This window comes from Phocoena sinus, chromosome 1 (genome assembly GCF_008692025.1).
Source record: "Phocoena sinus isolate mPhoSin1 chromosome 1, mPhoSin1.pri, whole genome shotgun sequence".
Classification (NCBI taxonomy): Eukaryota; Metazoa; Chordata; class Mammalia; order Artiodactyla; family Phocoenidae; genus Phocoena; species Phocoena sinus.
The window spans coordinates 131,172,966-131,192,265 of NC_045763.1; the positions used below are offsets into that span (position 1 = coordinate 131,172,966).

Here is a 19,300-nt window from a genome sequence, read left to right on the forward strand (position 1 = left end):
ATTACAATATTTTTTAACACAAAGTTTCTTCTTTCTTAGAAGAAAAGTCTAACCATTTTAATCACCCCAGGAACTAGAAATTTCATTATAAAAATAAGGTTAAAAAAGACAAAAAACATATAAGCTATATAAAGCATAACTGTTACTTTTCAGCCTACTTACTGCAGTAACCATCTGATATGCAAGCACAGCTGGGTTTTGCTCTTCAAAGGTTCTAGCTGGCAGAAGCACAACATATGAAGGGTGCAGAGCATTTTGTAAACATGTAAGATTTTAAAACATTTGTAATATATTTTGATAAAGAAGAGTTGAGTGACTCGCTGAGAGACACAGAATATGTTCCCGAATTCTGAATATTATAACAGCCAGAGTACCTGACTGATGACACATTAATTCTATTTGTCTTACTTACAAATTAGTTCCTAAAATGCCTATTTAAATTAAACCTAAAGGAAGAATGCAAAATTAGGAGCTAAAACCTTATTCAAAGTCAAAATGGTGTGATCACAGCATGCACAAAGCAAACTGCACATTTGTACTAAAAACTCTACTTTGCCTGATTATCCAAATAGGTGTGGTGAACAGTTCTGACTCCTCTAATTTAGTTTAATATTCTTTGAAAGTAAAACCAAATTCATTGAGTTCTGTAATCTTAAAACAAGGTGATACTAAAAGTTAGTTTTGATAAATATTTATAGGTCTTACTTATTGCACACTGATCTGAGTTCAGTATTTCATGGTATTTATAAAAATAGGAAAAAGTGGGGGCATGACATTTTAACAGTTTTATCTTTATATATAGTAAGAGATTGCAAATGCTTATTATCATTGCTTCATGTTTTTTGCTGATATTATCTAACTTCAGAGTAGATTGGTTCGGTGGTGTTCATTATAGAAAAGAGAATGAAATGAATATGCTTAATCATACCAGTTAAATTGGATTTCTTGGTCACTTTTGGTAAAGTAGTAACACTGGAATAGTGACTTTGTAAAATTGTCTCTACCTGAATGGTGCCATACCTGACACTGGAGCACTGTCCACGGGTCTTCTGGAACCCAGATTCATAATTCCTCAGGAAATTTCATCTTGAAGATATTTGAATTTCTAATATCAGTTGCTAAAAAAAATTAGCAACATTTATGGTAAGGAAAAAAAAAGTAAATTTATAAGCCTTCTCATCAGTTGTCAGCTGCGATTCATAATCACAGTGTTTGAAAGTTCTTAATGCTCATTAAAATTAATTAAGAGCATCATACATGTTACCTTTTATTCCCTTAAACCTGTACTCTGCAGCTTTTTAAGGAAGTTGCATAGCTTTCCAAAACAGAGTAAGTTGTAATCACAGCATCATGGTAACCAAGGAAATAAATGATAACATCCCTTAACAAAGTAAATAGCCTTTCAAAATAAAGTTTATTGGGAACAGTATTGTAGTGTGCTTCAGGATATTTGTTCTTTCCACTAAGTCATCTTTGTCAGAGGATTAATTTGCAAAGGAAACTTTTAGATAAACTTTTATTTCCTGCTTGTCTGTGTTTTCTCTTTGCCCCTTTCCTCCTTGTAGTTAATAAAATATTTATATCAAGGCTATTTTTTCATGTGTGATAAAATATTCCAAAAGAAGAAATGGAAACATAGTCTTAAATAGAATCATCCATAGGTATTTGTTTTCGTCATATTCTCTCTTTTTAAAGAAAACAATTTAAATCTTGATGGTTATGAATTAATATTGAGTTACAAATGGAAGGCTTGGAAATTCTTAGATGGAAAAAGTGTTGATTTTTCAAAGTTCATTATTCTGACCAAAAAAATGTATTGGTCTGCAGAATATTTTGCGCAAAGATCCTATTGCAAAATGAGAAAGTCATTGAGCTTGAAATTTTACTCTTAGAAAGTATATCCTCATTTCATGTTTTCCTAAGTTAAATGTTTTTAAGGATTTCTTCATTCATTCTGAGGTTAAGAATATGAAGTTAATGAAGTAGCAGAAAAGGGAAGAATTTTAGTAGACTCTGACAATGCAGTTGGAATCAAAAACTAGTTATCGGTAGTTTTATTTAAAATATTTACTTAAAGCTAAATATGCGGTGACTAGGGTTAATTCTTTTGTCTGGTGAAGATGGATTGCAACAGGATTTGAAACTAGAGTTGAAAATACATTTTCTTATATTGAGATGAATGGAACTCTGTAAATTGACATTTAGCCCAAAATTGAAATGAAAAAAAATTCTTTTTAAAGAACAAAGCCTCCTATGTTTATTATCTGTCTCTGTTTATATGGAGGGATAAGAAGAAGGCTAAAAGTATTAATTACAGTGTAAATGCTATGCTGTTAATCCCCCAAGAATAAAACATTGGTTTTTAAAGAATCTTTTATTTAAATATAACAGAATAAAAGAAAATGTGCAAAAATTAGTGTAAAACATGCTGATTTTTAACAAACTGAACATACTAATGTGGCAAGTACCCGGATAAAAGAAAAAGAACATTACCTGCATTTCATAAGCCCTCCTCCCCTCAGTCACTGCTCCTCTGAAGAGTGATCACTATCCTGACTTTTAACACCTAGATTAGTGTTAATTGGTTTTGAACTTTATATAAATGGCATCATACAATATGAACTCTTTTTCATCTAGCTTCTTCATTCATCATTATGTTTGTGAGACTCATCCATATAGTGCATCTAGGCATGGTTTATTTCAATTTTGTGAATATGCTACAATTTATTTGTTCTTCCATTCTATTGTTGATGGGCGTTTGGCTCGTTTCCCGATTAGGGCTATTAGGAATAGTGTTGCTATGAACATTCTTGAACTTGTCTTTTGGTAAACATGTGTATGCATTTCTTTTTTTTTTAATTTTTTTTATTTTTTATTTTTGCGGTATGCTGGCCTCTCACTGTTGTGGCCTCTCCCGTTGCGGAGCACAGGCTCCGGACGCGCAGGCTCAGCGGCCATGGCTCACAGGCCCAGCCGTTCCGCGGCATGTGGGATCTTCCCGGACCCGGGGCACGACCCCGCGCCCCCTGCATCGGCAGGCGGACTCTCAACCACTGCGCCACCAGGGAAGCCCGTGTACCCATTTCAGTGGGCACACGTCTAGGAGTGAAATTTCTGGGTTAGGGCATATGTAAGCTAGGGTTTTGTAGATACTACCAAACAGCTTTGCAAAGTATTTTGAGCATCGCCTTTTGTGTTGTTTTTATTCAGTAAAAGTCTTCCTTGTGATCAGGGGCAGATTTTTTGTTTTCTATTTTTTTTTTTTTTTTTGTAGATGGCAGGTCCTAGATCAGATTAGTGTTCAATGAACATGGAGCAAAATGAATCTCATTTGGTGATTGAAGTCATTCACTTAATCTCTGAAGTTGCGTACAGATGGGAACTAAGAGCTGGATCTAAGACCCAAATCACTTTTGTGCTTATATGAGGGCAGTTACCCTGATGTGGAAAATTCAGCAATGTATTCAGTTATAGAAGAAGCAACATAGAGACAGCTTAACATTGGCGTTGAGGTATTTGGCTTTTTAGTTAACCCTTCCTGTATCACTTTCTTCACATTACTTTACCAATATAGGTCTTGGTTTTCTTCTCTGTAAAATGAAGCTAACAATACGTAGCTCCTGGGTTTATTTTAAGGATTAAATGCAATTATAAAGTGTCTAGCACTCTGTCTGCTACGTAATAAATATTTACTTAATAATATTACCTTCCATTCTGCTCCATCCACCTGTATAGTCCTTTTAGTTGCTTCTCAATTTATTCAATTAACAACCAACTTTAGGGATTCTTTTTTTTTTTTTTTTTTTTTTTTTTTTTTGCGGTATGCGGGCCTCTCACTGTTGTGGCCTCTCCCGTTGCGGAGCACAGGCTCCGGACGCATAGGCTCAGCGGCCATGGCTCACGGGCCCAGCTGCTCTGTGGCATGTGGGATCTTCCCGGACAGGGGCATGAACCCGTGTCCCCTGCATCAGCAGGCAGACTCTCAACCACTGCGCCACCAGGGAAGCCCCTAGGGATTCTTAAGAGAGGGTTAACTAGCTGTTGGTTCGTTATTACCTTTCTAACCACCTTTGTTTTCCCCCCAGTTGAGGCGCCTCTTTGCTAAAACCAAAAATTTAGCCATTGACCTTAATAGAAGTTTTATTCTGTTTCTTATTGACTATAGTGATTCAAGTAGTCCTCCAAAAGTGTTTTTTCTTCCACCTTCTTTCAAAAGACATAAGGAAAACAGTGTTTCTTTTAGTCTTGACAAGATAACTGACAGCTGTTTACAGTTGACTCTTCCCAGATAGTTCAGGTTTTAGAGTATCAAATACATTCAGCTTTATATAGTAACTTGGTATTTCATGAAATTTAAGGAAATCATTGACCCTTCAAATTGGAGTATATTTCCTGCCTCTCCTTTCTTCTTAGGGTGATGAGAAAAGAAATGACAGTACGGGATATCTGATTGAATACCACCAAGTATAATCCCCCTTTCAAAGCAGTTTTCTAAAGCTGTTATCTGAAGAATAGATTCATTGTATAATATCTTTACTCTTTGCACCCATTTTCCTCCCTCAAATAGTGATACATTGAATTTTTAATTGAGATATAGTTGACATATAACATTGTGTAAGCTTGTATCACAGTGTATCACAACATGTTAGTTTGATACATTTATGTATTGCACTATGATTACTACAGTAGCATTAACACCTTTATCAAGTAATACATTGAATTTAAAGCACATCACAATGGGCTGATATAAGGAAGATTAAGAACATAAACATAAAATTTTCTGAAAACCTTAAGAATAGTAATTCGTCACAAGAGAGGAAAAAAATGCTTTGACTAACCAATAAATACTGTAGAGGCTATTTTAATGTTTTACTTATCAGTAGAAATCCTCAGGACTAGAAAAAACTCTAAAATCTCGTTTCTGGCTGCTAATATCTTTCCTACCTACTAGGGTCTTTATGGTTCTCACATCAGTTGTCTTAACAGCTCTTTCTTGTGTTTTTGTTAATTTTGACATTACAGAAAGAGGCAGAAACCTCAAGTTAAAAAATGGCAGAACGACTATCTGTGCTTCCTGTGACTTTGAGAGGAATATTCATTTATTCAGCAAATGTTTATTGAAGTCCTACTAATGCTTGGCACCATTCAAGTTCAGGCATACAACAGTAAATAAAAAACAGATAAAACTCTTGCCCTCATTAAGTTTTTATCCTTGTGGAAAAGGCAGACAATAAACAAATGACTAAGTAGAATATACAGTGTATCAGAGGTGTTAAATGCTATGGAGAAAGATAAAAGAAAGAAGAGAAATACGGCAGATCTTAACAGGGTCTTTTGACCATGGTAGAGAATTTAGGTTTTACTGGACTGAGATGGGAAACCACTGGAGAGGTTGAGTATAGGAATGACATGCTCTGATATATGTTTTATCCTGAACTCAGGTTACATTGTTGAAAAAAGATGTGGGGAGAATTTGAAGGGAGAAGTGGGAGACCAGTTAGAGACAATTGAGGTAATCTGTGGTGTTTGGACCAAGCAGTGGCAGTGGAGGTAGTGAAAAGTGGTTGAACTCTGGACAGATTTCAAAGGTAGAGAAAACAGGATGTGCTAATGGAGAATCTGGGGTAAGTTTTATTGATTACATGTTTTCATTTAAGGTAGTAGTGAGAGGGAAGGATGGCTGGTTGTGTAGCTTCCATGCTTCAGGGAGCATCTTGGAGACAGATGATGCTGTGGAGTGAATGGGGAATGATACTGTTACATGCTTTGTTCTGGAAGTGCTTGGATTACAAATTCTCTGCAGTGTTTTTCCAGAAGCAGGTTTTGGTGCCCCTGGGAACATTTAAGGTCAATTTTTAAATAAGAAATATAGAGGGTGGAATAATTATGAAAGATGATCAATAGGGGAATAAGCATGTTAAACCTAGTACTTTAAAATACAGCTGCATATTTACTGCTAAAAATAGAAGTGGTATTTTGCTTCAATAAAATCAGACTCACATTACTGTGAAGACTCACAAAGACTTTATATACCTTGAACCTGTTCAGTAACCCATAGTATTTAGTTGTTGAGTGTTTAGTTCTCATAATCAGAGCAAAGATCACTGACTTAAAGTTGTGGGGTGACAGATTTTTTTCCAGTAAAAATCTTTCAGTTCATCATAAATTGGAATAACTAAAGTTACTTTATAGTACTTTTGGTGGCAGAAACACTCATAACAGTTAAACTGTATATACATGGATTGAATAAAATAACTAAACATAGTCTATTATTTTTATGATTAAATATTTAAAATATACCCACAGGCATAGAAAACAAACTTATGGTTACCAAAGGGGAAAGGTGGCAGGGGGAGGGATAAATTAGGATTTTGTGATTAACATGCACATACTACTATATATAAAATAGATAACCAACAAGGACCTACTGTATAACACAGGGAAGTCTACTCACTATCCTGTATTAACCTATATAGGAAAAGAAGCTGAAAAAGAGTAGATATATGTTTATGCATAACTGAATCACTTTGCTGTACACTTAAAACTTTAACACAACATTGTGAATCAACTATACTCCAATATAAAATAAAAATTTTAAAAAGAATAATAAAAAAATTAAACATACCAAAAAATCATAAAGACATACAGTAAACTCCTGTGTCTACCTGTCTGGTTAAGAAATAAAACAATACCAACAATGTTAGCTTTGTATATTATTATCTCTTCCTGATCACACCTCCCGCCTTTTGCCTTCCTCAGAGGAACCATTCAGTGTTTATCATTCCCATGTATGTCTATATGTATGCTATGTATTTCTGAGCAATTTCCAATTGAACATATTTGGAAAATATTATTGTACTCATTGGTTTATCAAGTCTACTTCCAAAATATTTTTTGAAAGCAAAATGTGTCTTCTCCTCAGTATCATGTCCTATTCAGTAACCTCCTAACTCATCTTACCGCTTGACCTTCTTTTATCCCATTATTCTCCACAGCATCCAGAGAAATTTTCATAAAACCCAGATCAGGTCATGTAACTCCTCTGCTGAAAATGCTTCAGTGATTTCCCACTAAATAAAACTTGAATTGTTTCACTTGGTCTGTAATCTTACTCTTCCTTCCTCCACAGTGGTGTCCCTGGGTCAGTCTTCCCCTTACTCACTGTACATCCAACCCTGGCCTTTTAGTTTCTGAAACACTTAAGATCTTTTCAGGTTGAAAATGTTTGTGTAGGCTTTCCCTTCTGCCTACAGTGTGTTCTTCATTCTACCTGGCTTACTCCTTCAGGTCTAACTTTAAATGTTTCTTCCTCTAAGAAGTTTTCCCTGATCACCCATTCTTAAGTAGTGCATCCTTTTACCTTCTCTGATAGCACCCTGTAGTTGGTGGTTATTTATTTATTTACTGTGTATTACTTTTCAAATACCTATTTCTTCTACTAGATTATACATTTCTGAAAAGAGAAGCCATGTCTGTTTCATGTCCTACTGTATACCTAGTCAACTTGTAGACACACAGGAAATACCTGTTGAAGGAAAGTAGGAATGAAGAATTAATGGACAAAATGATTTTTATTGTCCTCATGTAGATGTTTTTATGAAATCCTATGGGCTGAAAAATAACTGTGCCCTTGATTCTTAAGAGAAAAAAAATAAGTTAATATATTTAGGAATTCCTTCTCTTTTAGTTAAGAAATTTTAAGAAACAGAAATCCAGACATAGTAGCTCAAGTACAGTAGGGGTTTATTATAAATATAGAGGGAACCCAGGAAAAGATGAGCAAGTAGACCTCAGGAAGGACAGGTGCCACAGAAACTCCAGGCACTCATCTGTATTGGTCTCTCTCTGTTTATGAATTGGATGTTCGCCCTTCTTTCATGACCTACATCTTTGTAGCTTTGTTTGTACAGGGCCTAAAATATCTCAGAAACGTCTGCCATTACCTTTCAGCTCTAGGATCAACAGCTCTTGGATCAACAGCTCTTGGCAAGCTCCTTATCTTTTTAAGATAAAACTCTTGAGGGATAACCTAATTGGTCCGGCTTGTATTTTAAATAAGCCCCCATAGTCATGGGTCAAAGGTATGGGTCACCTTAGGCTAGTTGTCCATCTCTTGTCCAATATTCTGTGATAAGGGTTAGCCTTGGGGGGAGTCACATGACCTACAGCCCACTCAACAGGAACTCTACATGGAAGCAGATTTTCGGAGAAGGGTCACTGGTGGATCTGGAAAAACAAAACATTTCTAGGTGCATATACTTCATGGATTGAAATTATTAGTGTTAACTGCTTTGAAATTTGGCATTTGATAAATATTTATTAAGTACATATTTATTCTCAAAATTGTATTATCAATCTCAAAATTACATCTCAAAAATGTATTATCCAGCTGTAGATATTTATTTAATTAGAATGAAGAGTAGCACAGTTTTAATATAGAGTATAATCTTAAAAATTATGGTCCTCAGGGTTGAAGTGGTAGCAGTGTTCCAAATCATTTTCATGATATAGTTTTTCAAGTAGGGTTTTGAGTAAAGGCAGCATGTAACTTCAGTCTATGTAAATTATTTTAATAATTATCTGCAAAGCAATATAAAGTATTTGAATGCTTCCCATTGTGTGGAAATTGGATTGTGAAAGCATCTTCTAACTAATACTAGTTTAAAGACCTCCATTGCTATTATTCATAACAACAGTCTCTGATTTATAAATTATTTAGATTGTACAGTAGAGATGAAACTCTATCATACAGTGTCAGCTGGAAGTAGATTGGAAATGAGACCTTTTTTTGGAGAGTAGTTCCTTACCCTTACCATTCAGTTTTATTCATACCCAATTTTTGCTGATAAACTTTAAGGCTTCCCTTTTTAAGTCTCAAATATCTGAGGACAGGATACTGGCAGGCTTTTCTGGGGAGTAATTCTGGGCCACACACTTCCTTAAAAGTTTTACATCCCTGTCACACTTCTTACCTTCTCCAAACAGACTGCTGCCCTTCATCTTCCTCATATAGTTGGCCAATTAGAAATAGTTTTTTTGATAGTCTGATTATTCTTGTCCATTTCTATAGCAAATAGACCAGTGATCTTTGCCTCTCTTAAGAAATCCCCATTATCTACTCTCATTTAAAGATTGGAGTCTTATCGCTTCTCAACATTGGTTGAGGTCTCTCAGTCCAAGAATTTGTTGACCTTGTATCTCAGTTGCTCCTTCTATGATCTAGCAGAATTTTCATCATGAAATGGCTTCTTCTGATGTTCCTGGGATTCTTTTCTAGCTTCCCTTTTCAGGTACTTTACCATCAGCATCCATTGTTGGGCATTTTTAACCAAACAATGATTTGACCTTTACATTATTTACCCAGAGCAATCATATCTAGACATAAAATAACCACCTACCACTACTAGAATTGCTGATTGCATTGGTTAAAAAAAGAGGCATAGTGGAACATTCTGGTCTCCTGCTTTTTGGAATGTCTCACCAGGGTTTTCAGAAGCTCTTATTTTTTTTAGAAGTCTACTTGACATTTTGCTTCTTGTCCATGTCCTAGTAATATAGCCCACTTTGCTCTTCTTTGTGAGGAATAATGCCAGAAAAATTTCCATAATTGAATAGAACAATTTCCTGCATGTTCCACTGGCTCATTGACCTACTGAGTTGCAGCTTAGGCTGTGTCACAGTCTGGTGGTTGTTTCTTACAGCATTTAGTGGTCATGGTCTAGTTGTTCTCCAACATCCCAATGAAGTAGGCACATACTACTTATGACTAGTTCTCTTGTTTATGCTAATTGACAGATAGGCAAGAGACCATTTTGTTCATAAGAATCCTTAATACAGAGAAAAACTAGTGCATTCTTAGTATTCAGAATCTGCCTTCCTGTAAATCTGTTGAAAAGATTGTTTATTAATATTATTATATGACTCTTTGTAAAAAGATGAACAATAGATATCCAGCAGTACTGATAAAACCTCTAATTTAAATGCTCTTTTTTTTCTATTCAATAGAATAAAACACATTATTATCTAATTATCTAATAATTAATGTGTTCAACTTGAAATGTAAATAGCTTAAAATAAGTGACTGGGTTGAAGCTAATAGTGCTAAATAAACACATTCAGATACAATGAGTCAACCTTGAAATACACAAAATTATCAGGCTTCTGAAAAATAGGTCATCTTTAGAAGATATTACTTTGCCTACTCACCTATATAGAAATATGATCCATTTCTTGTCCCAGATATTACTTTTCCCCCAAAATCAGTTTAGTTTTTTTGTCGTTGCTGTTTATGTCTGATAGTGCACTGCATGGAAATTTTGCAAATATCCCTTGTTCTGTGAGAACCTTCTTGTTAATATTAGAAGAGCATGATGATACAGTGCAATACTGAAAGAAAAAAAGTCTCCCTGTTAGCTGATTAGTTATAGGAATAGATATATAGATTAATGGATTAGAATTGAGAGTTCAGAAATATACATTTTTGGGTAACTGACTTTTGACAAGGGTGCCAAGACAATTCAATAAGGAAATAACGGTCTTTCCAACAAAGTTGCTGGGATAATTGGATATTGACATAAAAGAATGAAGTTGTATGCCTACCTCATACCATATGTAAGAATGAACTCAAAAAATAAATCATAGGCCTAAATGTAAGAGTTAAAACTATAAAACTCTTAGAAGAAAATCTAAGTGTAAATCTTCATGACCTTGGATTACACAATGGTTTCTTACATATGACATTTAAATCACAGCAACAAAAGAATAGATTAGATTTTGTCAAAATTAAAAATTTTTATGTTTCAAAGGACACTATCGAGAAAGTGAAAAAACAGACCACAGAAGGGGAGAGAATATTTGTAAATCCCATGTCTGATAAGGGCTTTGTATCTAAAATATATAAAGAACTCTTGCAACTTACTGATAAAAGACAGATAGCCCAATTTAAAAGTGGGCAAAGAATCTGAATAGACATTTCTCCAAAGAAGATATGCAAATGGTCAATCAATAAGTACATTAAGAGATCTTTGACATCATGAGTCATCAGGGAAATGCAAACTAAAAGCACAGAGAGATACGACTTCACACTCACTAGGATAGGTAGGTATAATCAAAAAGGACAAAAACTAGCATTGGTGAGGATGTGAAGACACTGGAACCCTCATAAATTGCTGGTGAGAATGTAAAGTGGTATAGTTACTTTGAAAAGCAGTTTGGAAATTACTCAAAAAATTAAAAATAGAGTTACCATATTACCCAGCAGTGCAATACACACACACACACACACACACACACACACACACACACAAAAGAACTAAAACCATAAGTTTACCAAAAAAAAAAACACCTTGTATACTAATGGTCATACCAGCATTATTTGTAATTAACTAAAAAGTGGAAGCAACCCAAATGTCCAACAACTGATGAATGAAACAATGTTGTATACCCATATTGTGGAATGTTATTCAGCTTTAGAAAGGAATGGTGTGCTGATACATGATACAACATGGATAAACCTTGAAAACATTATACTAAGTGAAAGGATCCAGACAAAAAGGACACATAGGGCTTCCCTGGTGGCGCAGTGGTTGAGAGTCCGCCTGCCGATGCAGGGGACACGGGTTCGTGCCCCGGTCCGGGAAGATCCCACATGCTGCGGAGCGGCTAAGCCCGTGAGCCATGGCTGCTGAGCCTGCGTGTCCGGAGCCTGTGCTCCGCAATGGGAGAGGCCACAACAGTGAGAGGCCCGCGTACTGCAAAGAAAAAAAAAAGACACATATTGTATAATTGCATTTATATGCAAATCCATGGAGACAGAAAGTATTGATAGATTAGTATTTGCCAGGAACTAGGGGGAAGAGGGATTAGATACAAGGTTTCTTTTTGGGGTGATGAAGAGTTCGGGAATTAGATAGTGGGGATGGGTGTACAGTTTTTTGAATATACTGAAAACCACCGATGTGTACACCTTTAAAGGATGAATATTATGGAATTTGAATTATATCTCAACTTGGAATGGGGGTGAGGAGTGCTTGTTAATTATACAAATTTTATAGATCCATCTTAGATTCAAGATTCATGGAAGATATGACCCTAGAAATCTACATGTTTAACAAATGTTTCCAAACTTTAAAATTCTCTAAAGTTTAAGGAATGCTCATTTAATAGTTTTATGTACTTATACACTGAAATGTGTTTGGGCTAAAGGATATATACTCTGTGATTATTTTAATCATCCATAGAAGCAGTAGCAGAGAGTCATTGGGGGATCTGTCTTCTGTCCCATATGGGAGTTATTGAATGGTACAGGCGTAGTCCTTTTTCTGGAGGATTGAGAAGAGTGAAATGGAGAAGCATGAGATAGTGCACTTTTTCATTTCTTAGAATTCATTACTTTGGCAAATTCTAGGAAGTGAAATAGTAGTCTAAGGTAATGAATTCAGAGAAACACAGAACTTAAGGGAAATACCCAGCAGTGTTTATGTGTTTGCTTTATTTTCAGGTTGATTCTGGGGGTAAAAACCTTGTTCTGTTGATTTTTTTCAAGGGTATTTTGGTCATCTGTTACCATGGGCCTATCAACAAAGCCAAGTTGACAGAAAACAGATGTGAATTTTAACAGCTAAACTTCCTCAGCATTGACATCTGGATCAGTTTTGTTGCACGGCAATGCTGCAGCTAGAGAAATTATGATTAAAAATAGGCAGATATTTTATTTCATGAAGATTTAGGTGAAGAATAAGGTGGAACCTTTTAGAGTTAGCAGTTGTCAAGTAGGGAATGAAATGAATATGCTGTTTTTTCAATACAGACTATTTGTGAGGCTTATTCAGATTTTTACTTTCACCAAGTCAGAAAATGATAATATGATCATTAATAATATGCTGTATATATATAAAGCTTAAAAATCTCTTTTGAAAATCGAAAACTTCTTCTCATAAAGTATCAAAGCTTTGCAAAACTCATATTCACAAGTATCTTTTTTTTACAAAGAGAAGTATGGCTTGATACTCAATTCTTTGTGGTCGATATCAGGCACTGACTAAGCCTATTTCTTTCTTTGACAAGAGGAATAGATGATCAAGCTTAAAAGATTCTACACTTACATAATTGGTTTATTAGAATGGTTTTGTTATACGTAAGCCCAGTAGCATGCTGTAGGATAAGTACTTTGTTCAGATAGGGTGTGGGAGCATGACTGTGACCGGCTTTCCCACTTTTTTTTATGTCATGCTCCACCAGTACTATTAAATGGCAAATAGGAGTCGTTTGTGCCTTAACCCGAAGAAGAAGGACTTTTTTTCCAAATACGGAACTTCAAATGCTTGCTTATGCTTGTTGTGTACAAATTGATCTAGGCTGAGCCCTAAGCCAACATTTATTGTGGTCTGGTTTAGGCCAGTCACACAGTACTTGATGGTGGAGACAAAGAACTAACAGATATTTTTGAAAGGAGTCAAGTTGGGGTGATTGCATACAAATAAGATAGAAAGACTCTTGTATTATGTTGAACCACAGAAGTGTGCCATTTTTGTAAATCAAAAGTCTTTGAATATTGGCAATATCTTATGGTTCAACCTAATATTATATTTGAGAATAGTGATATATTAGGGATGAGCTCATAAGAAAAGGAACACCTGATCCAAACTGGAGGGAGGTCCACTGTCATATTGTCACTATTTATATAATAAATGAATGAAGTCCTCTGTGTTGTCTTTTTGACACATTTATTGTCTATCTTGTGTCTGACAGTTTCCCAAACTCAAAGCTTCTTTAAAGTTGCATATCATGTATTAAATTCATTTTTGAATTTTGCATTTTGCTGCACGGTAGAGTCAGAGCTGTTTTACTATAAATATTTTTTTTCTAAAAATGTTTAAGTAAAAACTGTTTGTCCAAGGACATGTAGCATATTTGCTTTGGCTTTTCCTTCCCTCACACATAACTCGCTGTACCTCGGATTTGGCATCTGCAATTTGGGAAGCACAGTTATATAAGTGGGAAGCCACTGAAACTTTGAATCAGAGTAATGGCATGATGAAATAGATGTTTTAAAAGGTAATTCTGGGAAAGCCAAAATAGTTGTGTAATATCAACTGACATATATTCAGTGAGAATTCAACATTAAGAATGAATGCTGGGGGCTTTCCTGGTGGTGCAGTGGTTGAGAGTCCGCCTGCCGATGCAGGGGACGAGGGTTCGTGCCCCAGTCCAGGAAGATCCCACATGCCGCGGAGCGGCTGGGCCCATGAGCCGTGGCCGCTGAGCCTGTGAGTCCGGAGCCTGTGCTCTGCAATGGGAGAGGGCACCACAGTAAGAGGCCCGCATACCGCAAAAAAAAAAAAAAAAAAAAAAAAAAAAACAGAATGAATGCTGACGTTGTAGATTGTGGCTTGTACAAATCTATCCTCTTGCCTTTTATCTTTTGCAGTAAGTATACATTTATGAGTATGGGGTATAATGCCAAATTGTCTTAACAGTACTACATTTTTGTATAATTATAGGGAAAGGAACACATTATATACAATGTATGCAAAACTTTTAATTAGATTTTTATAGCGTTTTTTCATATGGTTTCTTTTATTTGGGGGGGATAGGAGTTCATAGAATACATTAGTTAGTGTGTTGCATTATGTCAGCAGGATAACTAGATTTTTAAAGGTTGGGCTATTAAAGGTTTATATGAGAGTCTAAAAGGATTCATGACTAATTTGCTTTCAAAGGCATTGAAAAGGAGTGAAAAGTAGACAACTGTCTAGTTCCAAACATGAATATGAGACAAACTAGTACTTATAACAGTTAGGAGGATGCCAGGAAAGCCAGAAAAGGAGCAGCATATGCTTCCAAATTGTTTTGAAGCAAAGCTTTGTCTTTTGTCTCTAGAAAAATAATAACCAGTAATTTATCAATTCAACATTTAGGGGACCAGAGATACTCACTAAAGGGAAATGGCTTATTTATTCATCCAGTCATTCATTTATTTAATAAATATGTCCTGACACTGAGCTAGACCTAACAGATATCATGGCTAATAGAATAGACATTATCATTCCATCCATGGAGTTAACAGGCTAATGAGCAGACAAAAATAATAAATAAATACAAAAACATATATGATTATGCATTTTGATAAATGCTATAAAGGGAAAGTACAGCTGCCTCAAGATTTTGTAATAAGTAAACCTATTTTAGATTAGGGTTTTAGGAGTGGTCTCTCTGAGTAAGTGACATTTAGAGCTGAGATCTGAGAGATGAGTAGGAGAATTCCCAGTGATGGGTGGGGAAGGTGCATGTGTGAGGCTTTCGAGTGGGAGGATATCAAAGAAAGCCAGAACTTCTAGATCACAGAGAGCAGTTGGCCAAGAGGTAGGTGGATCCAGATAATACAGAGCTTGGCAGCCATGTTGAGGAAGACCTGGGATTTCTTTCCAAGTGCAGTGAGGAGCCAGTGAAGACCTTTAAGCATGGAATTGCATGGTCTGATTTAAGTGTTTCAGAGATGAGTATGGCTGTTGTGAATGCGTTGAAGGGGGATGAGAAGACCAAGGAGACAAGTTAAGGACTACTGCTCAGAGAAGAGCTGATGGTAGTTAGTTGGAAGTGGCAGCAGAGGAGATGAAGGGTAGTAGATGAATTCGTATCTCAGAAAAGAGGCCATGGTTGTTGTTAAGGGCATGGTTAAGGATTGGAGAGCTTGTTGATGGATTCTGACAGCTCAATGAGAAAAGATGAGGTAGGGTAGAATAGGGTTGAATTGAATCGGAGAAGAATGCCTACCTAGAATCAAGAGCAGGTTGTTAAATAAATTTTTATTTTGCCTTTATTTATTGTTTGGACCTAAAATGAACAACTGAAGGTCAAAGCTATCTGTAAGTTAAACTCTTAAGAAGTATTATTGCTATATTTTACTCAGGAAAAATACCTGTCTGAGACAATGGAAAACATCACCTTCTTCCCAAAGCATTACATACATAGTTTAAAGGTTGAGAAACAGGAAAATATTACAGGATAATTTTTGATGAGTTTTTTTTTTTTTTTTTAACTTCTGAAAACATGCTCTTCTGTTCTCTCCCCTACTAGTTTTCTGTTTGGAAAAAGAGATTTAGTGGAATTTAGACTTACAAATTGGAAGCATCAATAAGGTATAACCTTCTACATCACTTTTTAGTTTAGGTCTTTTAACCTTTCATTTCATTCTATAAGTTTTCTAAAAATTGTGCCTATGGAGTCTGCTTTCTGTCTTTTTAAAAAGATAGTTCAGGGCTTCCCTGGTGGTGCAGTGGTTGAGAGTCCGCCTGCTGATGCAGGGGACACGGGTTCGTGACCCGGTCCGGGAGGATCCCACATGCCGCGGAGCGGCTGGGCCCGTGAGCTATGGCCGCTGGGCCTGCGCGTCCAGAGCCTGTGCTCCGCAGCGGGAGAGGCCACAGCAGTGAGAGGCCCGCGTACCGGGAAAAAAAAAAAAAGATAGTCCAGGTTCTTTATGTTTCCAGGAATGAAATAGCCTCTGAAGTACTGTCGATTTGCTTGCTGTGTGACTGGGTCAAAGAAGGAAAGGGCTCATTTACGCTCAAACAGTGTTTTGATTTAGCATAGCTCCCAGGTTTTTATCGTGTTCTGGGACAATGCTTGGGAGCGTTGGAGTCAATAAGATGTATATTAGATTTGTTCGTTTAATAATTTAGCACTTTGAATTTTCCCTTTGAATTTTTATTTTTCCAGAAATCTCTCCTGGGTTGAGGTTTTTATGTTACGATTCATGTTAGGATTGATAGAGGCTAACACCTCTATTAAACAGCTTTATTTATAAATTGGTTTGCAGTAGACTTTTTATAAATTAGGATACTTCTTTTATTTCCTCACACAATTTTTCACCAGCAAGGCTGGATCAAAAGTAACTTTCTCACCTAAAGTGAATTTTCAAAATGAAGTCTTTTAAATTATCTGTCACTGTTATGAAGCTAATTAGAAAATTTGAGTTATTTCAAAAAGATATCAATTTTGACAGCTTGACCTTTATGACTTTTTTGCCATTCTTTCACTGATGCATGGTGCCATCTGCTGTTTGTGGGAAGTAGATTATAGTTTGAATCATGAGGCAGAATAGATATATAGTGTCTAAAAGAAGAATGCAAAAATAGATGAAATGGAAAAATACAGGAGTATGACCTGTTTGAAACTTTGAGGCCTATGGTTTATTTGCTTATTTTTTTAATGTAAAATAATTTTTTAACTAATTTATTTTATTGTTTATTAAGATATCATGTAAAACTGGTGGAAACATAGCTATGTGTTTTAAAAACAATGTCTTAGAGAATTTGATTAATTCAAAGAAGAAAATTTAAAATGATAATTCTACTAACCATGAGATAATTAATATTAACATGTAAAATCATTTTAAAAATCTGGTTATCTCTAGTATTTACATGAATCACAAGATTTTATGCTCATTATATTGTCTTAATTTTGCTTTCTTGCTCATATGTCTTAGGTTTCCTCTTAGAGTAGCACGGTTCTTGGCCCAGAGTAAATAATCGGTAAACATTTGTTTGTTGGTCAATTAAGCTTCACTTGGTTTGGTTTTTGTGACTACATTGGGCAGCTTTTCTGAAATCCTTCTCCTGGCCTTGTTGTAGAAGCAGAGCTTGGAGTGAGAAAGACCTGGTTTCCCAGCCAGGCACTGCTGCTTACAGGCTGTGCAGCCCTGGGCAAATCATTTCACTTCTTAGCAGCTCTCTTTCCTCCTCTGTAAAAGGAAGATAATACTATCCATCTTTTGGGTTGCTGTGAGAATTAAATGAGGTAATACTTGTCACATGCCTGGCACAGTCCTTTCTTTTTGTTAAAACGTTATTATGTTCAAATTCAGTGAGTTTCCTTTTTACCTTAAAGATACCTTTGTCAAGAGTCAGATTTTGTTATTATAAAATCCAAAGAAGATATACAGATTGCCAAAAAACACATGAAAAGTTGCTCAATATCAGTAATCATTAGAGAAATGCAAATCAAAACCACAATGAGGTATCACCTCACACCGGTCAGAATGGCCATCATCAAAAAATCTACAAACAATAAATGCTGGAGAGGGTGTGGAGAAAAGGGAACCCTCCTACACTATTGGTGGGAATGTAAATTGGTACAGCCACTATGGAGAACAGTATGGAGGTTCCTTAAAAAACTAAAAATAGAACTACCATACGACCCAGCAATCCCACTACTGTGCATATACCCTGAGAAAGCCATAACTCAAAATGAGTCATGTACCACAATGTTCATTGCAGCTCTATTTACAATAGCCAGGACATGGAAGCAACCTAAGTGTCCATTGACAGATGAATGGATAAAGAAGATGTGGCACATATATACAGTGGAATATTACTCAGCCATAAAAAGAAACAAAATTGAGTTATTTGGAGTAAGGTGGATGGACCTAGCATCTGTCCTACAGAGTGAAGTAAGTCAGAAAGAGAAAAACAAATACCACATGCTAATACATATATATGGAATCTAAAAAAAAAAAAAAGGTTCTGAAGAACTTAGGGGAAAGACAGGAATAAAGATGCAGACATAGAGAATGGACTTAAGGACACGGGGAGGGGGAAGGGTAAGCTGGGACAAAGTGAGAGAGTGGCATGGACATATATACACTACCAAATGTAAAATAGATAGCTAGTGGGAAGCAGCCGCATAGCACAGGGAGATCAGCTTGGTGCTTTGTGAACACCTAAAGGGGTGGGATAGGGAGGGTGGGAGGGAGGTACAAGAGGGAGGGGATATGGGGATATATGTATACGTATAGCAGATTCACTTTGTTATACAGCAGAAACTAACACAACAATGGAAAACAATTATACGCCAATAAAGATGTTAAAAAAATCCAGTAAAAGGAAAAAATTTAAAAACAAAACAAAAAATCATAAGCTCTTCCATTCGAAGGAACTTTAGCAAGTGGGTCTCAAATTTTATTATGCATTTGAATCACCTGGTGATCCTATTTAACTGCTAATTCAGATTCCGGTTGGTGTTTCTGGGATATGGAACCAGAGAGTCTGCACATCCAACTCACTCTTAGGTGATGCTGATAATGTCTCCACAGAGCACTCTTTGTGTAGCAAGGCTTCAGAGAACAACAAACAAACAAAACAACTGGTAAAGCTCCCATTTTTCCTTCCACACATTTAATCTCATGTACGAACCATCAGAACTACATTTCTTTGTAGAGGAGAAAGGAAATCCAGAGTCTCTCTCCAGAAGACATGCAGACTAATTTCTTACTCTTCACTCTCAGCAGTAACATTGTTTA

At 36.0% G+C, this 19,300-nt stretch overlaps 1 protein-coding gene across 8 annotated transcripts in view; it reads left to right on the forward strand.

The window, feature by feature from the left end:
• Positions 1 to 19,300, forward strand: part of RABGAP1L (RAB GTPase activating protein 1 like) — a 705,589-nt gene that overhangs the window by 469,764 nt on the left and 216,525 nt on the right. The window lies entirely within an intron of this gene.